Source organism: Ursus americanus, chromosome 1 (assembly GCF_024610735.1).
Source record: "Ursus americanus isolate L20-20 chromosome 1, mUrsAme1.1.p, whole genome shotgun sequence".
Taxonomy (NCBI): Eukaryota; Metazoa; Chordata; class Mammalia; order Carnivora; family Ursidae; genus Ursus; species Ursus americanus.
The window spans coordinates 20,136,986-20,162,976 of NC_142127.1; the positions used below are offsets into that span (position 1 = coordinate 20,136,986).

General features: G+C 38.7%; 1 protein-coding gene across 18 annotated transcripts in view; it reads right to left on the reverse strand.

The window, feature by feature from the left end:
* The window catches only part of LOC123782474 (uncharacterized), a 604,024-nt gene that overhangs the window by 169,007 nt on the left and 409,026 nt on the right, over nucleotides 1–25,991 (reverse strand). For 12 of the 18 annotated variants that reach the window (XR_015723165.1, XR_015723147.1, XR_015723156.1 and 9 more), the window contains 2 exons: nucleotides 20,217–20,281; nucleotides 6,480–19,337 (listed from right to left, as the gene is read on the reverse strand). The exons of 1 other annotated variant lie outside the window; for it this stretch is intronic. The gene's annotated coding sequence lies outside the window, so the exon portion shown is untranslated. Of the gene's footprint in view, nucleotides 1–6,479; nucleotides 19,338–20,216; nucleotides 20,282–25,991 lie in introns of those variants that run through there. 5 more of the 18 variants (XM_087859006.1, XM_087858958.1, XM_087858898.1 and 2 more) reach the window with 5 other exon arrangements.

Genomic DNA, 25,991 nt, shown 5'->3' on the forward strand with positions numbered 1-25,991 from the left:
TCCATATATACAATGGAATATTACTCAGCTATCAGAAAGAATGAGTTCTCAACATTTGCTGCAACATGGATGGCACTGGAAGAGATAATGCTAAGTGAAATAAGTCAAGCAGAGAAAGACAACTATCATATGATTTCTCTCATCTATGGAACATAAGAACTAGGAAGATCGATAGGGGAAGAAAGGGATAAAGAAAGGGGGGTAATCAGAAGGGGGAGTGAAGCATGGGAGACTATGGACTCTGAGAAACAAACTGAGGGCTTCAGAGGGGAGAGGAGTTGGGGGGATGGCATAGCCTGGTGATTGGTATTAAGGAGGGCACGTATTGCATGGTGCACTGGGTGTTATACACAACTAATGAATCATCGAACCTTGCATCAGAAACCAGGGATGTACTGTATGGTGACTAACATAATGTAATAAAAAAACATTAAAAAAAAGATGCTTAACATCACTCATCATGGAAATGTAATCAAAACTACAAGGAGCTATCACCTCACACCTGTCAGAATGGCTAAAATTAACAATACAGGAATCAGTAGATGTTGGCAAGGATGCAGAGAAAGAGAAACCCTCTTACACTGTTGGTGGGAATAAAACTGGTGCAGCCACTCTGGAAAACAGCATGGAGGTCCCTCAAAAAGTTAAAGATAGAACTATCTTATGATTCAGAAATTGCACCACTAGTTATTGACCCAAAGGATACAAAAATACTGACTCAAAGAAGCATATGCAACCTCATGTTTATAGCAACATTATCAACAACAGTCAAATTATGGAATGAACCCTAATGTCCATTAACTGATGAATGGGTAAAGACGACGTGGTATGGAATATTACTTACCCATCAGTAAGAATGAAATCTTGCCATTTTCATTGACGTGGATAGAACTAGAGAGTATTATGCTAAGCAAAATAAATCAGTCAGAAAGACAAATACCGTATGATTTTATTCATATGTGGAATTTAAGAAACAAATCAGATGAACATAGTGGGGGGGGGGGAAGAGGCAAACCATAAAATAGGCTCTTAACTATAGACAAGAAATTGAGGGTTGCTGGAGGGGAGGTGGGTGGGGGGTTGGGGAAGGATGGGGTTAAATTGGTGATGAGGATTAGGGAAGACACTTCCTGTGATAACACTGGTGTAAGTTATGAATCACTGAATTCTACAGCTGAAACTAATACTACACTGTGTTAACTAACTGGAATTTATTTTTTTGTTTTAATATTTTTTATTATGTTAGTCATCATACAGTATATAACTGGAATTTAAAAACTTTAAAAAAGGTAGCAAAAAGTTGATATAGAGGGAACATATCTCAATATAATGAAATATGACAAACCCACAGCTAACATCATATTCAACAGTGAAAAGCAGAAAGCTCTTCCTCTAAGATCAGGAATAAGGCAAGGATTCCCAATATCATTATTATTCAATGTAGTACTTGAGGCCCTACCACAGCCATTAGGGGGGAAAAAAAAGATTTAAGGCATTCAATAGGAAAGAAAATAGTAACACCACTATTTGCAGATGACAAGATGCCTATATAGAAAACCCTGAAGACCGCACACGCACACACACTTTGGCAGAAATTCAGTAAAATTGAGGAATATAAATTTAATATACAGAAAAAATCTTGTGTTTCTATACTGTAATAAACTATCAGAGAAATTAATAATTCCCATTTATAATTCTAACAAAAAAATACTAGGAATAAATTTAGCCAAGGAGGTGAAAGACACGTTCTCTGAAAACTATGGGTGGATGAAAAATTGACAATGACGCAAACAAATGGGAAGATATTCTGTATTCCTGGATTGAAATAATTTTGTTAAGATGTCCATACTACTTAAAGCAGAGTCAATGCAATTCCTATCAAAGTACCAAAGGCATTTTTCACAAAACCAGAATAAAAAGATACTAAAGTTTGTATGGAACTACAAAAGCCACAGAATAGCCAAAACAATCTTGAGAATGAAGAACAAAGCTAGTGTATCACACTCCTGAATTTTAGACTATGCTATAAAATGGCAGTAATCAAAACAGGATGGTGTTGGCACAAAAACAGACATGTCAATCAATGGAACAGAATAGAGAGTACAGAAATAAACACTTATAGAGCCAATAACCTATGATAAGTGAGATAACAATATAAATGGAAAAAAGACCATGTCTTCAGTAAGTTGTGCTGAGAAAACTGGACAGCTACATGTTAAAGAATACAACTGTATGACTTTTCCCCACCATAAACAACAACAACAACAAAAACCCCTCAAAATTGGCTTAAGACTTAAATGTAGTACCTGAAGCCACAAAATTCCTAGAAGAAAACATAAGCAGTAAGCTCTTGGACATTGGTCTTCACAATATTTTTTTGAACTAGTCTTGTCAGGCAAGGATAACAGAAGCAAACACAAACAAATAGGGACTACACCAAACTAAAAAGCTTTTTCACAGTAAAGGAAACCATCAACAAAATTAAAAGGCAGCCTATTGAATGGGAGAATATTTTTGCAAATCATATGTTTAATAAGGGATTAACATCCAAAATATATAAAGAACTCATGCAACTCAGTATTTTAAAAAATTAAAAATAAGGAGAGGACCCAAGTAGACATTTTCCCCAAAGAAGACATACAGATAGGCAACAGGTAAATAAAGATACTCCAACATCACTTATCAGGGAAATTCAAATCAAAGCCACAATGAGCTATCAGCTCACACCTGCCACAAAGGCTATTATCACAAAGACATGAAATAAGTGTTGGCAAGGATGTGGAGAAAAGAGAACACTTGTGCACTTTTGGTGGGAATGTAAATTGGCGCAGCCATAGTGGAAAACAGTATGAAAGGTCCTCAAAATATTAAAAAAATAACTACCATATGATTCAACAATTCCACATCTGGATATTTATGTGAAAGAAAATGAAAGCACCAATTTAAAAAGACACACTGCTTACTGCAGCATTATTTACAATAACCAAGATATGGAAGTAACCTGCATGGTCATCAGTTGTTCCATATTATAAAATGTTAGTGCAACAAGAACTTAAAAACATTAAAACAATAAAATACATAAAAAGAACTATGAACTTGCCTACAAAGCCAAAAATATTATGGAGTTGAATAAATTAGGAACAGAAAGTAACAATAAACATTTCTAGTATTCAAATTATTGACAGATGAAAAACATGATATAAACACAATAACTACTAGTAGAGACAAAGATAGTAAAAGTTAATGATATTCTACAGACAACCTTGCACTATAATGTTAGTTGGTAGAAAACACAAATAGGAAAAACATTCAAAATATAATACAAGAAAATTTCTATATCTACAGAACAAAATAATTTGCCTATCAAAAGAGCATTTCATGTTTAAGAAAACTTTATCCTAAAGCTTTTAACAAAGGTATACCCTAGTTAATCTGTAAAATGTCAGAGAGAAGCATTCTTCAAAGATATGCTGGCAGAAGACTCAAATTGTTGCCAAAAAGAGACGGAGATTTCTCCCAGCATTGTTCAATGTTAGAAACCATGGCAGTGACGTCAAAGTTCTGAGAAAAAGTAGAATCAAAAACATTTTACTCTGGTAAAATATCTTTCAGGAATAAAAACGACAAAAAAAAATATCCTTCTGGCATTGGTGGACAAACCACCCACACCAACTCTCCTTTGGTAGTAAGAAAAATTACACATTAAGTAAATATTCTATTTAAATCCAGTGGAAATAAAGGAAAAAATGAGCACAGGGCCAAAACCATGAAGTGAAGGGAATCTCAGAGTCGAAGCCTATATTTGTGCTACTTTTCCATTTCTGACTTTGTGAATTCAAAGTTGCAGCACAGAGTGGGAGAATCTAAGCAGAAAGTAGAAGAACAGAATCTGAACAGGAATTTGGGCTATTTCATATGAATGAACAGTAAAAATTAGAAGTGCAGAAACCATCAGGGAGAAAGCCCTGTTAAGTATTCCAGATTTCCAGTTACAATCAACTCAAAAGGACCACACAATAGGAGGCTCTAGCAGAATCACACACTAAAAATAAATGTAAATTGGAAACAGCAAGGATTCACAGATACAAATCCAACTTCAAATTAGCTCAATTCCTGATTGGATTGAGTTCATAGCCCTAGTCTGGCCACATGATAGGATTAAAATTTAATCTTTGTTGTATGTGGGTTGGGGGATTAAATCAGTCAGAGACAAATTAACTGTAAAAATATCAATTACAAAAGATACAATATATGGAAGTCAATTAATAACATCTCAGGATCTTACCCATAGATGCAGAAAAAGCATTTGACAAAATTCAACACTCATTCATGATAAAAACTCTCAGCAAACTTGAAATAGAAATTTCCTCAGTTTGATAAAGAACATCTTCAAAAAAACCTATAGCTTACTAGTGAGAAACTAGGTGTTTTCCCCACTAAAATCAGGAACAAGAAAAAGATGTCCCCTCTCACCACTCCTTTTCAACGTCATACTGGAATTCGTAGCTAATGCAGTAAGAAAAGAAAGGGAAATAGGAAATGCACAGATTAGGAAGAACTAAGACTGTATTTATGAATGTCATGATCATCTAGGCTGGAAATTGGAAATAACTGACCAATGGAACTAATAAGCAATTATACCAGATATAGGATACAAAATTAATGTGTAAAAGTCCCTTGCTTTCCTGAATACCAACAATTAACAACTAGAATTTGAAATTTAAAAAAACCATTTATGTTAGCACCCCACAAAAATGAAACACTTAAAATTTAACAAATATGTACAACATCTATATGAGGAAAACTACAAAACTAATGCACAGAACTAAAGAGAGAGAAATTCCATGTTCATAGATAGAACGACTCAATATTGACAAGAGGGCAGTTTGACCTACAGATTCAATGCAATGTCAATCAAAGTAGCAGCAAGTGATTTTATGGATTCTAAAGTTTATGTGGAAAGGCAAAAGACCCAGAATAGTCAACATCTTGTTATTAAAATCGAACGTACTTTACAAATCCATTTTACACATGTATTTATCATCATCTTTTTATGCATTTATCTGGATATCTAGAAAATACCCAACTAGTTTAGTAACATCTATAGTGAGAACTACATCTTGAAAAAAAAAAAAAACACTTCACCTTTGTGTGTTTATGTTTTTAGAGCAGTTCTAGATTCATTGCAAAAATTGAATGGTAATTAAGTGGCAAGACAGTCATCCTATACCCATCCCTCCCTTCCACAAACACACACCCTTCTCCACTATCACCACCCCACACCGGAGTGGTACATTTGCTATGATCAGTGAATCTCCATCGGCCCATCACGGTCACCCAAAGCCCATAGTTTAGAGTTTATGGAGTTGTATACCTGATGAGTTTTGACATATACGATGACATGTATCCCCCATTATAGTATCATATAGAACAGCTTCACGGCTCTAAAAATCCTCTGTGCTCCCCCTATTCACTCCTTCCTTCCCTCAAACTCTGGCAACCACTGATCACTTTACCCTCTGTATTATGCCTTTTCCAGAATGTCATGTAATTGGAATTGTACAATACGTAGCTTTTTCAGATTGGTTTTCACTTAATATGCACGTAACTTCATTTTTTTTCATGGATTGATACATCACTTCTAAAAAAATAAAAATTATAAAAAAGTACTGAATAGCATCCTACTGTCTGAATGTACCACCATTTATCCATTTGCCTACTGAAGGACACCTCAGTTGCTTCCAAGTTTTGGCAATCATGCATAACTTATGAAAAATCCATGTACGGGCTTTTGTGTGGACATGAGCTTTCATTTATTTTGGATAAATACTGAAGAGTAAGATTGCTTTATACTTTTCTAAGAGCATGTTTACTTTTCTAAGAAACTGCCAAACTGTCTTCCAAAGCGGCTGTATCAAAATTTTGCATTCCTAGCAGGAATAGAAGAGTCCCTGCCGCTCCACATTCTCACCAGCATTTGGTGCTGTCGGTGTTCCAGATTCTGGCCATTTAGTAGATATGTAGTGGAATCTCATCTTAATTTTCATTTTCCTGATGACCTATGGAACATTTTCTCATAGGTCTTTATTGCTTTTTTCATTGTTTAAATTCTATAGGAAACTCCTTTCCGTTTATAAGAACAATTAAGAAAGTTTTCCTTTAAAGGGGGAAACAACTTGCTCAAAGCAAATATGCCAAGACATAACAGTGGTGAGTTTGGACTAGAGAATATGAATTATCCTATTTTCTCTTTATTTTTTCCAGTGTGTTTTTAAATTTAAAAAAAAAGAAAAAGAAAAGTGTCTGAGGTAACTATGTAACCAACTCCACCTGGGACAGATGAGATCTAGGTGTGAGCTGAGAGATATTCCTCACACCTGCTCATTTTCCTCTGGATTTCTCAGCTTCGTCTCTGCTCCTGACCACATTCTGTCCTTTGACCCAGTGTCTTGACCACAAGAGATGTAGGAGTGGAGTCATTTGCTTTTTTTTTTTTTTTTTTTTTTAAAGATTTTATTTTTATTTTTTTGAAGAGATAGAGACAGCCAGCGAGAGAGGGAACACAAGCAGGGGGAGTGAGAGAGGAAGAAGCAGGCTCATAGCAGAGGAGCCTGATGTGGGGCTCGATCCCATAACGCCAGGATCACGCCCTGAGCCGAAGGCAGACGCTTAACGACTGCGCCACCCAGGCGCCCCTGCTTTCTCTTCTTCTAACCCCGACAAAGAGGCATTGCAAGAACTGCCCCTCTTGATCTTCAACCTGCTATACTTCCATTTCTTTCCCATACAAATCTGCCTTTTAAAAAAATATTTCCCGATAACCACCAAAGTTTAGGGGACAATGGGAGCTGAGTCGTGAACAAGTAAAATTCTCATGTTTAAGTCTGTAAGGTCAGCAAGGCAGACCCTGTTGTCACCACTAAAAAGTTAAGGCTATAGAGAGGCATTAGTTCAGAGAGATTTCAAATTTCTTAGCATTAACACTTTAGGATAAGGCTGGTGAGGAGAGAGAGAGAGACAAAAAAAAAAAACATGCAAAAGTAACTCTGCTTTAAGTCAAACACTTGAGAAATGAAAACACAGGAGAGAAGAGGGAGGGGGAAAAAAGTAGAGCCGCAATGTCCCATTTGTTCCTGTGGGTGCTGATAAAGGGAACATACCAGGAGGCTGGCTGCCCTGTGATTCCCGGGGGTCCTGGGGAGTGGGTGATAGGGGTGGACCTTGGATCCCTCCCTCCTCTGTTTCATAATTTATCCCCAGGATGAGCTTTTTGTGGGTGACTTCTATTAAACTTTAGACATAGTTTATATCTCAGTGCTTGTTTGCTGGCATTCAAGCAGCTTTCTGTTTGATAATTCTTATTGTTTTATATGCTAAGCTGAAGAAATCACCTTAGCAAGGCAGAACAAACATCCAGTGATTAAAGGCCTAGGTCCCAGGCATTATCAATGGCCCAGCGGTGTTGCTGCATGAAAGAGGGCTAAACTCCAAATTAAATGCCTCATCAAAAGGCCCACCTAATCCCAGGCCTTCACGAAATCATGTAACATCTGCCATCCCAGCTCAGCTTTGAGGACTGTGACATCAGGAGGGGGCCTGGGACTCCACAGTTGAATAGAAAGGTTTCCATGGGGAAGGAAAAAGCAGAGTTACACATTCAGTTTGGAGGTTGGACAAGCCCTAAAAGATCAACTTTCCTCAGAAATGCTATGGAATTAGACAAATCAGAATCAACCAGAAAAAACGGTCCTTGTTTCCTAGGTTAATATCTATATCCTTAATACATTCAAGGACAGAAATAGTGCGAATTTCTATGTTCAATAACTAAATAAATGCTTTTTTAAACCTCCGGGAATTCACTGAAAATGACAGTAATTTGAAACACAAGATGTAGTAGACTATATGGGCTGTAAGGTTTCTAAGCTCCTACTTCTGAGTGACTTCTGCTGCCCAGTTTAACCTCCCGGGTCTTTGTTTCCTCATCTATAAAATGAGTATGTCCAGCCTGGAGAATTTTTGTAAGAATAAGAGATAATGTATCTAATAAACTTGGCACAATGCCCAGCATACAGTAGGGACACAGTAAATGATTATTTAAGTATTATTTTTAAGTTTTTTTCGGGCCAATCATAATGGTTAGCTGATGTCGGAGAAACAAAAGCAATTTTAGCCATGTAACACCTGTGTGTTTAAAAGTAGCATTAGAAAAAAGTCGTAAGTTATCAAGAAGGTATGTGTGGACTCTGAGAAACAAACTGAGGGCTTCAGAGGGGAGGGGGGTGGGGGAATGGGATAGGCTGGTGATGGGTAGTAAGGAGGGCACGTATTGCATGGTGCACTGGGTGTTATATGCAACTAATGAATCATCGAAATTTACATCAAAAACCAGGGATGTACTGTATGGTGACTAACATAATAAAAAATATAATAAAAATATGATAAAAAATATGATAAAAAAATAAAAATAATCTTCAAAAAAAAAAAAGGTATGTGTTATCAATATTGGTCCAAGTTCTGCTCTTGCCCCAATTCATAGGTGAAATAAGGGATAAGTTTTGCAACACAGATGAAAGACAAACCACGAAGAAAAAGAAAGGGAGACTCCATGACCTGGAAGAGAAGGGAGGTCTTTCCCTAAACCAAACTATATCAGCCCACAGAGAGGTTACCCAGAGAGACTCAAGAGTGAGCCGCAGAGGTGATCCTGGGGCAGTTTGTGCTGTTCCCTTGTAATCACTTTCTCGGTCCGAATCGGCAGTAACGATGTTTAGAAGTTTCCTACCACGTTTATTCTCTTTCTATCCTGTTCTCCCACAGGTACCACACGTTTTGAAGTTATTCCAGAATTTTAGGTTCCAAGAAATTATTCTACAGACATGACAGGATCTGCCTTTAATACCAATGTTTTCTGTTTGGCACCCTGGGTAACATTTCCCCATCTGAGGCAAAGAAATCCACATCGGAGGCGGATCAGAGCCTGTGCATATGGCCCGGAAGTTCAGATACTCTCATTCCTCGCTAATTGTCATTTGAGTCCAAAGCCTTCCTGCGAGTGGCTCCACTTCACTCACCAGGACTTCGTGCTATGCTCTGCCTCTGGAATGCACAATTAGAGTAAAAGTCGCTGGAACAATTCTAGAAGAGCCCTTTTTAAAAAGGATGCACGCTGTTTCCACTTAATGTGGCAATCATTCGTACCCGGCAGACACCATGTTGTGAGGTGAGAACATGTATTATTTATCTCATTTTAAAAAGAATGTGTAAGGTTTTATTTTCCTCAAAAGATACATCCCAAGCTCCAAACTCTTAATAGTTTAGAGAGCAAGATAAGAGAAGTGCAGATGAAAGTATTTTCCTGTCCTTTTATTGTTTGTGTGTTTAATAGGTTGATGTACTTACCCAGAATATAAACAGGTTAAAATAGACACACTGGAGAACTAGTGGTTTTGCGCAGCCATTTTGCAAAGGTACTGATAATTTATAGCGCTCTGATCAGAAAGACAGGTTGGCCCAATTAGGTCTTTAATGTCAGCTGTCCGGGCCTCTAAGAATAAAAGCTTGAAATTATTTAAAATTCAACAACCGTTTTTTAGTGCCTGCTCTCTGCCAGCCACTAGAGATGCAAAGATGAACCAGATTTGGTCTGTGCTTTCCAGAAGCCAAGTGTGTAACGATTATAATCTGAGTAAGGATCACATCAACACTACTACTAGCTGTTGAATTCATACCACAGGCCTGGCCCTGTGTTGAGCCTTTCAGGCACGTTCTCATACAGAAACTTAGGTCCACAATTCTGCAGACAACAAATTGAGACTGGAAAGTTAAGTGAACTTGCCGAGGTGTTTCAAAATGTGGATTTTACTCTGAGTCAGGTTTGGTGGAGCCAACAGTTCAGAAGACAACTGTAACAGTTTGTTACTCACAGTTCCCGAGAGGAGGAGGCATGCCAAGGACAGCGCACAGGAACGCACCACGGTTGACAACGAGGCAGCGAGTGGGAGGGAAATGTGGGCAAGAGCCTTATATTGCGTTTTCTCTGGGCGGGAATAGGTAAGGTAAGCAGGTTTAGGATTGGCTAGTTGGAACAATTTCCATTGGCTCTAAGGTGGAAGTGCTTCCCCAGGTTGTCTGGTACGTGGCCTTGAGTGATTGGGGCTGGGGGGATAGTGGTCTGGAGCATAAAAGCCCCATCAGGGGAGGCTGTTGGGAATACAGACTCTGGATTGGTTGGTTTGTAGATAAAAGGAGGCTTGCCAGCTGAGTCCTTTACTAACTCTAGGAATTGGCTCAACCTGGGAGAGGCAGTCTTTCCGGGGACCCTAGTTATCATATCAGAAACACATGGTTAATACCTGAGGTCACAAAGCTGAAAAGACAGACAGAATTTGATCTCAGGTCTAGCTACAGAACAATCAATCCCTTAATGACGATTCTTTTACCCTGGGGGGAAGCCCTAGTACTCCTTCATCCCTTGTGTTCTCTGTCCAGTTTATTCCGCTTAGCGCCAAGCAATTCGGAAAGAAAGCTAGCTTTCCTTTCATTCCTATAAACAGAAGCAGGATCCGGTTCTTTGGAACTGAATCCTGCTGCCTCTACCAACTAGTTTTTTGCCAAGCTTTAGTTTTTCTCACTTGCAAGGAAGGAAGAAATAATGCTTACTTGAAGAGTTGTTTGAGAGAATGGAATATATAGTAGCACACTTTTTAGACTATAGTAAGTGCTCAAAAATCACTATCTGCTTGAGAATTACCCAGGAAAGTTCCCTGTCTGTGGAATTCTTGTTGGCACAGAAACATTAGCAGACCCTTAAATACTTTAAATGAGTGTAATAACAGTGATGTGTAGACAGAAAATACTGTTGTGGACTGAATGTGTGCCCCTACAAATTCCCATGTTGAAGCCCTAGTATCAATATGAAAGTATTTGCAGATGAGGACTTCGAGAGGTGATTAGGAATAGATTAGGTCCTGAGAGTGGAGACATTAATATACCTTTATAAATAGAAGAGACACTAGACCCCCTACCTCTGTGAGGTCATAGGGAGAAGACTGCCTTCGGCAAACCAGGAAGAAGGTCTCAGCAGATGGGACTGTGGCATTCTGTGACAGCCACCTGAACTGAGGCCAGTGCTCAGATGCTTCTAGGTGAAGAGATTCATCTTTTACTAGATTGTATAGAATCAGTAAAACATCACAATCAGGACAGTGTTCTAGAGAGCATCTACAATTTAGTAAGCAGTCTTAAAGGGATTAAATGGCTTTTCCCCTTCCCCCAAATCCTGCCTTTAAAGCGACAGCCAATACTGAGGTCCTTGGTTTTAACTCCCAGTACAGGTGTTCTCCTTCATCCTTGTGGCCAAGGTTGACTTTGTATTTACAATAAAATGGCAGAAACATAAGAAAATATGATATGAGGTATGGAAAAGTAAATTTCCGCTTATATATTGTTCTGTACTCATCACTTGGGATGGGGGATTCCAAATATTACACTCATTCCTCTGGGTTAAGAGGGTGTCTCCTTATTGTCCTTGTTAAGATGCTCACAGCTAATCTGATGGTAGCACCATGCCCAAAACCGGTCACAGAATTAAACAGGGCATGAGCCCTCAGCCAGGTGGGTACGGTTCATTTCTTTTCACTTCCACCCTATCACCTCTGACCCCACAGCTGTAGATAATTGGTTACCTGACCAATCCATCAGCCTGAACAGCTGAGTAAGTGGTGGCATTATTTACTGAGAAGAAGAGGAGGTTCAGGAGGGAATTGTGGGGCATCAAGAAAAATGAAGAGCAGCCCATATATAGGTTTTACCTCCAAAATATATGTCCAGATATTTCCTTAGTTGTATCCTGAAAAATAGTTGTTGTTGTTGTTGTTGTTTTAATTGGTTTTTAACTTCTTGTTCTTCCACCCAGCCCAAGTAGTCAGTGTCTCCTGTCACCTTGAGCCTTTTGGTTCCAGGCACTGCCAAGCTCCTTTAATTTTTTACTGGTAAGATGTCTGTGAATGGAAGTGAATTTCTGTGTAAATCACCCTGTGTCCTTTCCCAGATAGTCTCTCCTTCTGCCCAGGAATAGTCCTCTCAACGTGCCAGGTAATCAAGAAGGAACCTGGTGAGAGAAGGTGCATTTTCTTCCTTTCTCTCTCTCTTTTCTTTTTCCTTTCTTTTCTTTCTTTTTGTTCTCTTTTCTTTTCTTTCTTTTTCTTTTCTCTTTTCTTTCCTTTCTTTCCTTTCTTCTTTCTCTGTCTCTCTTTCTCTCTTTCAGGGAGAGAGAGAAAGAGAGCGCTGGAGGGAAGGGGCAGAAGGAGAGGGAGAAAGAGAATCCCAAGCAGGCTCCATGCCAGCACGGTGCCCGACACAGGCTTGATCCCACTACCCTGAGATCCTGACCTGAGCCAAAATCAAGAATCAGACGCTTATCAACTGAGCAACCTGGGCACCCCGAAAAGGTGCACTTTAAAGAATATTGGCTAATTTAATTCTTAGAATAACACGAAGCTGCAAATGTTTGTTGATCCTGCCGAAGTTAGTGTTGAGTCAAGGGGTCTTTTCAGCTGATCCCAGCTGAGCACCACCAAGTTAAAAGCCAAGATTAGTTCCTTAGGTCCAGAGAGCACATGGGACCCTTTAAGGTGTGTGCGGTAGGGAAAGATAGGAGTAGAATACAGGCGCTTTATAATCAGATAGCCATGGGTTTATATCCTTTCAAGATATGTAATAGGAGTATGATTTGGAGCTTATGAAAAATTCTCTGGGCTATAACATTCTCATATAAAGAATGTAAACAATAGGACATCTGTAGGGGGCCTCTGCTGTTTCTGCTTAGAGTTACCAGATTTAGCAAATAAAAATAAAGAACAGCCATTTAAATTTGAATTTCAAATGATCACATCTTAGTACAAGAATGTCCCAAATATTGCTGGAACTTATTTATATTAAAAGTTATGCAATATTTGGAACACACTTATACTAAAAAATTATTCATTATTTGTCTGAAATACAAGTTTAAGTGAGTATTTATATTTTATCCAGCAACTTTAAGCTTATTCCATCTGGCTGTTCTCTGATAATTCCTGATGTTCTTCTAGGGAATAACCCCTCCTCCCAATTGAAATCCATGTGTTTCAGGTAGAGTTACTATCGCCTCAGTACTAAACAAGCAATAGAATGCACGTTTGGCCAATCAAGCCCAAAAATCTCCTTGTCACTGTTTCTTGCTCAGAGCTGGGCGTGTGATCTGCAGGGTCCAGATGGACCCAATTCTGGGACTCACTGAAACAACTCAAGAAAAATTTACTTTCTCTTGGGGCTGAGATGCAGATGGAAGTCTGGAGCTGCTGACAGCTGGTTTGCTAATATGATTTGAGAGCCTGCTGGAGAGCTGAGCCACGATGACACTGTAGACCTCAGAGCTGGAGAGTAATACTGTGTCCTAATGATCTTCTCTGAGCGCCTGGATTCACCTGTGCCTGCAGTCAGCCCACCCCTGCATTTGTGACTAGATGTGCCTGTTTTATAAACCACTTTTTTGACTTAAGCCATTTTGAGTTGAGTTTCTACCAACTGTAACCAGGAGTGTTCTGAAAAATATAGAGCATCATCAAATTTTGTGAGTATGAAATGAAAAACTATGGAAAGAGCTAAACAGAGAGTCTGACACATTTAAGATGTTTAGCAAATATCTGTCCCGCTCTCCCACATACACACAAATCCCAAAGCACCGCACACATACACATTCCCTGTCCTAACACAAACAGTGATAGATGCGTGAGAATGGATGGAGTCATTCAAAGTTATCCCCCAAACCAAAAAGAAACAACTTAGGAAAAAAAACCTTAATAACTATGAGTTCAGTTTTATTTTCTTTATAAAAGAGAGCACTGTTTTTAACTGCCTGTAAGCACAAGATATAGAAGCTCCTCTCCAAATCCAAGAAAAGCAAAGGCAAATGAAAAACCTCTTATTGATAAGTAAAGATTATAATAATAAAATATGAGACACTTTAATCTTCTTGAATCCATGCAACATTGCTATAATTACTAATTGAACTGAGATATTTGCTTTCCTAAAAGTTTAAAGAAAATTATTTGCCGGCTTATGCTAGCCTAGCAAGCTTTGGGGAAACTGGCTGATCTTTAATTCTGCATATTGATATGAGAAAAACGTGTTTCTGTTTCAATCTGTGTTAAAGGGTGTGTGTAGAGTAGTATAGTGCAGTGTTTTTACTGGGAAACCCACTGAGAATATAGTCTAGCAGTCTGGTTTCAGGGTGAGATGTTTAAGTATTGCCCAAGTCATAAGGCTAATCGCAGTATATTCTGATGGATGATATCATCCGGGCTTCCGTAATTACAGTAGTTATTTCGTTTTTACACCTTACAGTCCTGTAATGTAAACAAGGATCTATGCTGAAGGCTTTGGATCTAGATGAATATGGACTGAAGTCCAGGTTCTGACGATTGCTAGCTTCATGGGTGTAAGCAATCCCCATAATCACTGATACTCTGTCACATTCTCTGTAAAACACGTTGCTGTAGGAACTGGGATAATATGTGTTGTGCACCTAGCAACATACCTAGAACGAGGTAGAAGCTCAAAAATGATGAGCTCCAGAAATAGCTGAATCCCAGCTGTGTTGAGTTTTTATAGTTTAGTCTCTGAGGACATGGTTGCCAGATCCATAAACCGGCATTTTTTTCTCCTGTTGACTTTGAATCCCTTGAAATAAGAACACAGTATTTCACCACTGTTTCTTCCAGTTCTTTCAGTCACTATGTAGTTGGCATTTTAGCTTCTAAGATGATACTCTCTTTTATGTCTTTGATCTGTTCCTATCCCTTACATTTAATCAGACACTTTAAGGTCTAACCTGTTTACTGGAACAGAAAGAGCTGGTAGGAAGAGAGGCTGCAGCACGGTGGGCAACACTACAATACTCAGGTCAAGATAGTATGGCAGATCATTTATTGGGGAAGAATGTTGGGTACAATTTGCCACTAGAATTGGAACCAAAGTGAGGCCATGAAGCTCGCAGGGTGCAATTCAAGAAGGCACTGACTCAGAGCGTCGTGCAAGTGCTGTGTCAGTCCTGAGAGTGAAGGTCTCCTAAGTTTTGTTTCCTCCGAGAAACATGCACGCACTCACTCCATCTTAGTCCTGGCTCTGAATTGTGACACTATGTCACATTAACTATACATGTATAGTAGTATTCAAAGCTTGGAAATGCAAATCTGCTTTAACTTGTAGTGAATCATTTTCCAAGCCAAGGTTAGAATTTACATGCGCACACACACACATATAAATATATTTCAGTAACCAGTCGTTTTATAATTAATCAGCACCAAGTAGGACATGCCTTTATTATCTTTGGGTCCAGGAATCATTTTAGTTCAGCACAGCAGGAAGAAAATCATGGATATGTTGAAGGAGTGGTTCCCAAGGAAGCATAAGCATAATTTTTTTTCGAGCTCCCTTTAGTTGTCAAGTAAAGTCTCAGTTTTTTTTCTGAGCTATTCAAAACATGAAAGATACCTAGGTGTTTTATCTCCTACATGAATTAATTTTTAAAAGTCAGCACATTTTAGAAATCCAACTTTGTGAACACTTTCACAAACAGCAAGAAGCATGAAAGAGTGTTTAAGGCAGTCCTGGTAACTTCCTAAGAGAAAAAAAAATACGAGTTTAAGACAAATTTAAAAATCAAGAAGTTTAGTAGAAGCACTTCAAGTTTCCAAGCCTTGGACTTATCAGTTGGCCAATCTTTTCCTCTAAGATTAAGGCTTTGCTATTTGTTCAGGATTCAAGGAAAATGTGTAGTGATTGCTAACTTCACAGGGCACTCATTAAATCCCCGCCGTTGCTTCTGTACTTATGCTCGGTGGGCACTGTTCCTACAAGACTCCTTCCATCTAATCTTTGCTGTTACATTTTAAGAAATCCAGGTATTCTCTTAACTATAGAGAACACACTGATGGATACCAGAGGGAGGTGGGTGGGGATGTTTGGGTGAAATAGGTGATGGGGATTGAGGAGGGCACTTGTGATGAGCTGCATGTCCTATGGAAGTGTTGTCACTAAACTGTACACGGGAAACTAATACTACACTGTATGTTAACTGAAATTTAAATAAAAACTTAAAAAAAGAAATCCAGGTGTTGTGTATTTTCAGCAGCTCACACCTGTGTCTGCCAACTGGCAGCTGTCGCCTGCTTACCTGTGGGTGAGGCTTGGGGGTCAGGTGGGGGTCAGACAGTATAAGCCTTGCAAAAGAGACCCTCTCCTGTGGTTTCCTATTACTTTGTGCCTTCTCTCTGCCCTTTCCCCTTCTTCACTTACTGTGTGTTCGTTACTTTCTCCTTGGAAGAAAGTTCATATGCTGCTCAAAAAATGCTGAGTGATCTATAGCTGGAAGGGACAGGCAGGTTTTTGATGAAGTCTCAAGTTGTAGTTAGACCTTTTTCACTTGGCACTGGCACCAATTTATAGACTTCCTAACTACCAGAGAACACAGAAAGATGGTCTCATCGTCAGGTAGTGTGATTTACTTTAAATAACATTAACCCTCCTTCGTACTGATTCTTAGATAGAATCAAGGAGCGAGGACAGTGGTGAGAAAAATCCAAAGTCCCTGCTTCAACCAAACAGGTTAAAAGGTCTTTTGAGGAAAACCCTTCAGTTTGCCAATTTTGAAAAAGCCTCCCCTCCCCCTGCCAAAAGTGGTAGATTCTGATCCTTGTGTTTTGGAAAATGCCTGTAAGAATTTCGAGGACTTTAAAGCACTTATATTTGTCCTGTTACATATCAGATCTTGGAAGCTATCTAGTATAATAGAAAAGTATTAGATTTGGGTCAGAAATTTTATATTCCAGTTTTGACACTAAAGGCATTAGAAAAGTTATTTGCCTTTTCTGAGTCTCCATCCCCTCATCCTTAAATTTGGGGTTTTAAATTAAATCTCTGTTCAATTCAAACAAGTCCATGAATCCATGTTACTCTATGACCAATGCTGTGGGTACACAGAGGTAGAAGTCACAGTCATGACTGGAGGAACTTATAATTTAGCTGGAGCTACGAGGCTGTGCATATAAAATAATAGTAAGCGTGATGGAACAACCATATTTTAGTCAGGATTGGATGCAGCGGGTCATGAGTGTCAAAATATTTCAGAAGAGGGTGGTTTCAAAGGAGTCAGTCTTTCTAGAGAGGTTAGATTTGGGTTGGGCCTTCAAAGCAGGTGGATTCATCGTATAGTGAAGGGGAGGCAAATAAATGGTTAAGAGTAAGCTAATTAATGTCGGCTGCATGAAGCCCAGATCTGAGGGAGAGCATGGTAAAGGTAAAGTAAGGAAATGGCTCACTATATTAGTTTCAAAGCAGAAATGTGTCCATTTCTAACTTGCCTAAGCTGGATTTCCAACTTTCTGATCAGTTTGGCTAAAGATCAAACCAAGACCTAGAGTAGAATCAGTGATCCATACACATTTGTGTGTTATTTACTTTTTAGGAGAGCGTTCCCACGTTACAGCCCACCCTCCTGTGGTTCATCTCCGGTCCTTTCCACAGAAACTATTCTACCAATTAAATGATCATTGCTAGAACGAACGAGTTGATTCCATTCCCTTTGAGACTCCCTGAAGTTTCAGATACAAGGAAAGTTATAGAAAAGTCTAAAGAATACTCTCTCCACTCTTGTATTGCAGAATGCACTCACTGCGTCCTGACTTACTACCTAATCCCACAAGACCTCATCATCAATCATCTCTCTGCATGTTGAAGTTCCTTAAGCTCTACTCTGGGCTCCCCGTCGTTCAGAACCTTAGAGTTTCTGTTTCTATTACTCTTTGGAAGTGCTAATTACTAGTGATAGGCTTCAGCTGTGAATACATACCTTGCCTCCGAAGCAAGGATCCATGCAATAACTACGGACTCATTTATTTCCATGATTTTGCCGTGTGGAATGATAAGGATTGCTTTCTTTCTCTTTTCTCCCATTTTTTAAGATTCTCAAAATTGTTCTTTCTACTTAACAAGGAAGAAAGCAGCTTGCTTGAAGACCTTTGGGGTCAGATTGTAGAATTTTGTATTAGAAATACAGGCATACCTCATTTTATTATGCATCTCATTATTGTGCTTTATGGATATTGTGGGTTTTTTTTTTCTTTTTTTTACAAATTGAAGGTCTGTGGCAACCCTGCTTTGATCAAGTCTATTGGTGCAATTTTTTTAACAGCATTTGCTTGCTTCATGTCTCTGGGTCACATTTTGGTAATTCTCAATATATTTCAAACTTTTTCATTGTTACCATATTTGTTATGGTGATCTGTGATCAGTGGTCATGGACATTACTATGGTAATTGTTTTGGGGCGCCATGAACTGTATCCATACAAGAGGATGAACTTGATCAACAAATGTTGTGCGTGTTCTGACTGCTCCACTGATCAGCCTTTCCTCTGGCTCTTTCCCTCTTGGTTGAAATAGGCCCCAAACTAGGCCCCTTTCACCAAATAGTTAGCCAAGTTGTGAATGCAAAGGAAAAGTTCTTGAAAGAAATTAAAGGTGCAGGGGTGCCTACGTGGCTCAATTGGTTAAGCCTTTGACTCTTGATTTTGGCTCAGGGCATGATCGTGGGTCAGGAGATTGAGCTCTATGTGAGACTTCATGCTCAGCAGGGAGTATGCTTGAGATTCTCTCTCCCTCCCCCTCTGCCCCTCCTCCCACTCACGCATGCTCTCTCTCCCTTAAATAAATAAATAAATAAATAAATAAATAAATAAATAAATAAATAAACAAACAATCTTTAATAAAATAAAGATGCTAATCCAGTGAACACATGACTGATATGAAGAAAGTTTTAGTGGTCTGGCTAGAAGATCAAACCAGACACAACATTTCCTTAACCAAAGCCTCATCCAGGGCAAACCCCTAGCTCTCTTCAATTCTTTGAAGCTGAGAGAGGTGAGGAAACTGAAGAAAAGTTTGAAGCTGGCATCAGTGTGCTTGTGAGGTTCAAGGAAAGGAGCCATCTCCGTAACATAAAAGCGCAAGGCGAAGCAGCAAGTACTGATGTAGAAGCGGCAGGAAATCTGCCCCACGTAACTAATGAAGGCGGCTACAATTGTTCAGTGTAGATCAAAAAGCCTTATATTGGAAAAAATGCCGTTTAGGACCTTCATAGCTAAAGAGGAGAAGTCAATGCCTGGCTCCAAAGCTTCAGAGCACAGGCTGACTCTTGTCAGGGCCCACCGCACTTGGCGACTTGAAGTTGAAGCTAATGTTCACTTACATTCCGAGAATCCTAGGGTCCTTAGACTTCGGCTAAGTCTATTCTGTCCAGGCTCTAAAAATGGAACAACAAAGCCGGGATGTCAGCACAGCTGTTCACAACATGGTTTACTGAACATCTTAAGTCCACTATTCAGATCTACTGCTCAGAAAAAAAGAGTACTTCGAAAGATGACTGCTCCTTGACAATGCACCCTGTCACCTAAGAGATCAAATGATGAATAACATGATTAATGTTGTTTTCATGCCTGCTAACACAACATCCATTCTGCAGCCCATGGACCGAGGAGTCATTCTGACTTTCAAGTCTTATCATTTAAGAAATACATTTCATAAGGTTATAGCTACGATACATAGTGATTGCTCTGACGGATCTCAGCAGAGTTAATTGAAAACCTTCTGGAAATGATTCACCTATCTAGATACCATGAAAAACACTCATGATTCATGGGAAGTAGTCAAAATATCAACACAACTAGAAGTTTGGAAGAAGTTGACTCCAACCCTCATGGATGACTTTGAGGGGTTCAAGACTTCAGTGGAGGAAATAGCAAGAGTTCTACTGTGGGTAAAATGCCATTAAACAGTATTGCATGTTACAAAAAAAATCACTTGTGAAAGGAAAAGTCAATTGTTGTGGCAAATTTCATTGTTATCTTATTTTAAGAAATTTATATAGTCACTACAAACTTTAGCATCCACCATTCTGATCTGTCAGCAGCCATCAATATTGGGACAAGATCCTCCACCACCAAAAAGATTGCAACTTGCTAAAAGCTCGGATGATGGTTAGTATTTTGTAGCAATAAAGTATTTTTAATTAAGGCATGTGCATTATTTTTTAGAGAAAATGCTATTGTACACTTAATACACTATAGTCTAGCAAAAACAGAACTTTTACATGCACTGCAGAACAAAAATTCATTTGACTCACTGTGTTGAAATATTCACTTGATTGCAGTGGTCTGGAACCAAACCTGCAGTATCTCTGAGGTATGCCTGTAGATGGATGGAGGAAAGTGCTGTATCTCACACTTGGGTATCAGAGAGGTCAACTCATGCACAGGTTTCCTCCAAAGTATGTAAAAATGGATCCAAGGGTCTTCTTTGAACCAAGACTAAGGGAGGGAAAACTTTCCAGGCTCATTGCCTCATTTAACTCTGAGGAAATACCTCTTGGTAGATGTGGCCCTGTCTATTGCACATTCCATCTGGTGTTCATTAATTACTGAGAGTATTAATGATGAATCAAAAGCCATTTTGCAAAGCACTAAAGTGGAAGTTGCTCCTCAGAATATTTAATGCTCTAGATATTTATTTTATTCTACCAATTTCGAACAGGTGGGTCTATTATGCTTTTTGCTATTTGTCTCATATGACTGATTCTCAGTCTTACAACTTTCACAACTTCATGCTAAGTGACTAAAAAGGTGCTTAATTAAATGTGTGCTTAGTAATTAGGGAGTTTTCACAAGCGAGTGCAGATGGAGAAAATGTAATTGAATGAGGGAACATAGCAATCCAGTGAGCTTTTATATAGTTGTGGAATTGTTTGAACAAGGTCTTAGGAGACGATCTTAATAGAAGTCTAATAACAGAAGGGTATTTTTTTGTTTTTTGGGGATTTTTTGCCTCCCTAAAATTTAATTGTTTTGAACTCTTCAGATTCATATTTAACCCAAGGAGAGATGGACAAATGTGTATTCCTAATATATGAGGCCGTTAGCAGGGAGATCATATGTCCCAGTTTGCCTGGGACAGTCTTAGTTAATATATTAGAGCAGATGCTATTGTTTCCACCTAGAACACGTTGGCATCACATTCAAGTCCATGCCTAAACTGTCCCAGTGCAAGCACTTGAGGCTGTCTCCATAAGGGCTTTCTCTTGGCTTGAAAGAAAGGCCAGAGTGTGTAATAATTTATTTCTCTAGGAGTGGGCCCCAGATAATGACAGTTGGAGCTGAAGAATAAACATCCCAGGTTCTGTCTCCTGGGGGGTTAACTCTGAGGCATATTCTAGATTGATTTTCAGTTTCGAAGCAGGATTGAACTCCAGCTGACCACAGTGGTAACTGGCTTGATGTGTATCTACTACTGGTTTCCCTCCTGTCTTTTCCCACTGCTGCTTCCTGGAGTAATTTCCCAAATACATGACTTTCAAATTCTTGTCTCCAAGTCTCAATCGACAGGAAGACACCCAAGACATGCTTGGTGCCCGTGGGTAATTTTGAAGAGTTTCTTCTGCTTCTTAAAGTTTTCTCAATTTACATATATCCTTAGATCGGGATATATCATTGTTGGACTCATCTAAATTACAGAATATCTTACTTTCTTCATTTCAAGATTTACTTTGAGTCAATAGTTCTAAATAGCCTTTTGCTTCCTCTTATTGCATCTTCCAGGAGACACATAGCTGGAATATTCTAGTTACTCTAGAAATCACCAGGAAGTTTAATTCATTCCTTTTGTATTTTGACATTTTATTCATACATCCCTTACAGCACTTATATTAAATTATAATGACAATTTACAAATACGTCTGTTCCAATTGATTGTAAGCCCCTCCTGATCTAAGGATACTGGTTTATTAACCTTTCAATTCCTGGAGCGTAACAGTATCTGGTATGTTTAAGTGATATTCAATGAGTGAATGAATGAGTGATTTGCGTGAGTAAATTCTTGGGCCTATTCCCTTTGTAAATTAGGACTAGACTTATAAATTAGGAAAAGGATGTTCCCTGGACAACAAACCCTCATGTTCCTGCCATAAGCCCAGCTGATTTTGCAAGAAAGAAGTTGCATAAATAACTGGGACCCATGTGTTGAATAATAGCAAACATTTTCTCTTAATCTTAACTCATTAGGTCATGGATTAGTGTTTGAAAGAAAGGCAGCCTCTAAAATGTCTTGGGGCAAAATTTCACCTGGTAGGGTTGCCCTTTTGCCTGGTGACCAGAGTATCAGTTTCACTCTTGTGGAAATGAATTCGTAGGTGCAGAGAGAAGGCAATACATCTCCCAATGTGTGACTTCTGAAAAATTCTGAGACATTTCTCTAGTTTTCCATAAGAACCTGCCATAATCCTGGTCTTGGAAATACTGGAAGCCCCCAAAATTTATCTGGATGAAACACTAAAGTTCTTTGCCATCCTACATTTCTATCTTTGAAAAAATACATTACCAAATACAACATGTTTATACTCCCCTACCTGCAACCTTAAAGAACCAAACAATGCAGATATATAAGTGGGTAAAAGGATTGAGTCCAACGTGATGTATTATCTTATAAATGCAAGTCAGAAACAGGGGCAGGAAGATGTTCTTAAATACCTTCTCTCAATCTCCTTGGCTTTCTGATTTGCTATCTGACTGATGTGACCCTCAGATTTCAGTTTGTGTCATCTCATATCTATAAATGTCTGGTGCACTTGCTGTGTGGAATAACACCTGCTATTTCTAGTCTGACCTGAGAATGCGCTATGGACCCCAGTATACAGAGAATCTCTCAAACTTAAGACAAGGTAACAGACAAGTCAGCCACCATGCAACAGAATATCTAGCCAGGTGTAGGTGACAAGGTCTGCAGCCCTCTCCTGGGACATGTAGTGACAATCCTCCAGAACTACTTGGAGCCTAAGGGTAACTGTGGTGTAATTTTCTGTTATGACAGCATAGCAGAAATTCTATTTTGAAACTTAACATACTCAGGTGAAAAGTAACCCAGAAGTCATCTAAGCCAGGCTTTGTCATAGCAAATAGGGGGAAAAAGTAACAGCAATCAAAAGCTAATAGTTGGGGAGAAGGCCCAAGATCACACTGTGGAAAGATCCTGAGCTAACTTCCTTCACAGACATTACAAATATACACCTATTAATAAAGCAATTCCTCTGGAAAAAGTACTCAGCTCTTACTGAACAACAGCTCAACAAAAGATAGCATGTAGAGAACAGCAAGTGAAATAGAGACACAGTAACAAAGGGAACCCCTATCCCCAACACTGTGAGCTACAGTGGGGAGAGAGAGTATTGCAGGATTGTGAGGAAATTTGTCTTCCCTGGGTCACAGAAAAAGATCCACAGTTTAAAATGGTAGCTAGAATATGAAGGAACCAGACTTAGAACCCAGCTAAATGGTGGGGAGTTGCTGGAACTCTCTCTGCGTTGGCCCATGACAGCCACAGCTCAAGCCAGCCAGCCAAAGTCACGAGGCACACACAGTCTACACAAGTGATGACCACAAGATCATTCCTTCAAGTTTAGGAGAAAAAGCTGTTTTCCCTAATCCATAGAACAAAAATCAAACAAATAAAAGTCACAGAAAGTCAAGCAAAATGAGAGGACTGAACAAAAGTGCTCCAAATGAAATAAGACAAAACACAGAAACAGAACTAAATTAAATGGAAGGAGGGCACGTATTGCATGGTGCACCGGGTGTTATACGCAAGTAATGAATCATCGAACTTTACATCAAAAACCAGGGATGTACTGTATGGTGACTAACATAATAAAAAAAATTATTATAAAAAATAATAAAAAAATAAATGAAATGGAGATAAACAATCTACCTGATAAAGAGTTCAAAACAATTGTCATAGGGGCGCCTGGGTGGCACAGCGGTTAAGCGTCTGCCTTCGGCTCAGGGCGTGATCCCGGCGTTATGGGATCGAGCCCCACATCAGGCTCCTCTGCTATGAGCCTGCTTCTTCCTCTCCCACTCCCCCTGCTTGTGTTCCCTCTCTCGCTGGCTGTCTATATCTCTGTCGAATAAATAAATAAAATCTTTAAAAAAAAAAAAAAAACAATTGTCATAAAGATGCTCAACAGACTGGAGAAGAGTAGATGAATTCAGTAAACACTTCAACAAAGAGATAGAAAACATACAAAAGAACCAATTAGAGTTGAAGAATAAATAACTGAAATGAAAAATACACTAGAGAGAATCAATAGTAGATTAGAGGCTACAGAAAAACAGATCAGTGATCTGGAAAATGGAGTAATGGAAAGCACTCAAGCTGAACAGCAAAAATACAGCCTCAATAAATTTTTTTAAAAGATATGTCATACTATGCAGCTTTTCTGACCACAATGGTATGAAACTAGAAAATAATCACAAGGAAAAAAAAAACTGGAAAAAACACAAATATGTGGAAGCTAAGCAAGAGGATTCTAAACAACAAACGAGTGAACAATGGAGTCAAAGAAGAAATAAAAAAAATACATGGGGAAAAATAAAAATGCAAATACAAAGATCCAAAATCTTTGGGACACGGCAAAAGCAATTTTTTTTTTTTTGGATTTTTTTTTTTTAAATGATTTTTTATTATATTATGTTAGTCACCATACAGTACATCCCCGGTTTCCGATGTAAGGCTCGATGATTCATTAGTTGTGTATAACACCCAGTGCACCATGCAATACGTGCCCTCCTTACTACCCATCACCGGTCTATCCCATTCCCCCACCCCCCTCCCCTCTGAAGTCCTCAGTTTGTTTCTCATAGTCCATAGTCTCTCATGTTTCATTCCCCCTTCTGATTACCCCCCCTTTCTTTATCCCTTTCTTCCCCTACCGATCATCCTAGTTCTTATGTTCCATAGATGAGAGAAATCATATGATAGTTGTCTTTCTCTGCTTGACTTATTTCACTTAGCATTATCTCCTCCAGTGCTGTCCATGTTGTAGCAAATGTTGAGAACTCGTTCTTTCTGATAGCTGAGTAATATTCCATTGTATATATGGACCACAACTTCTTAATCCAGTCATCTGTTGAAGGGCATCTCGGCTCCTTCCACAATTTAGCTATTGTGGACATTGCTGCTATGAACATTGGGGTGCATATGGCCCTTCTCTTCACTACGTCTGTATCTTTGGGGTAAATACCCAGTAGTGCAATGGCTGGATCATAGGGTAGCTCAATTTTTAACTTTTTAAGGGACCTCCACACTGTTTTCCAGAGTGGCTGTACCAACTTGCATTCCCACCAACAATGTAGGAGGGATCCCCTTTCTCCACATCCTCTCCAACAATTGTTGTTTCTTGCCTTGTCTATTACGGCAAAAGCAATTTTAAGAGGGACTATATAGCAATATAAGCATACCAGAAAAAAAAAAAAAACAAGAAAAAATTGAAATAAACAATCTAGCCATACACCGAAAGGAACTAGAAAAAGAAGAGCAAACAATGCCCAAGGTGAGTAGAATGAAGGAAATGATAAAGATCACAGCAGAAATAAATAATATAGAGACTAGAAAAACTATAGGGAAAAAAAAAAACTAATAAAACCCAAGAGTTGGTTTTTTGAAGAGATAAACCAAATTGATAAAATTTTAGCTAAACTCATCAAGAAAAAAAAAGGACCCAAATAAATAAAATAAAAAATGGAAGTTGAGAACTAACTATTGACACAAAACATATACAAAGGGTTATAAGAGAATACTATGAAAAATTATATGCCAACAAGTTTGACAACCTAGGAGAAAGAAATAAATTGCTAGAAATATACAATCTTCCAAAAGTGAATCAGGAAGAAGTAAAAAACCTGAACATACCAATTACTAGAAACAATATTGAACTAATAACAAAAAATGAAAGTCCAGGACCAGATGGATTCACAGGTGAATTTTACCAAACATTTAAAGAAGAGTTAATACCTATTCTCCTCAAACTACTTAAGAAAATAGAAGAGGAAGGAAGCCTTCCCAATACATTCTA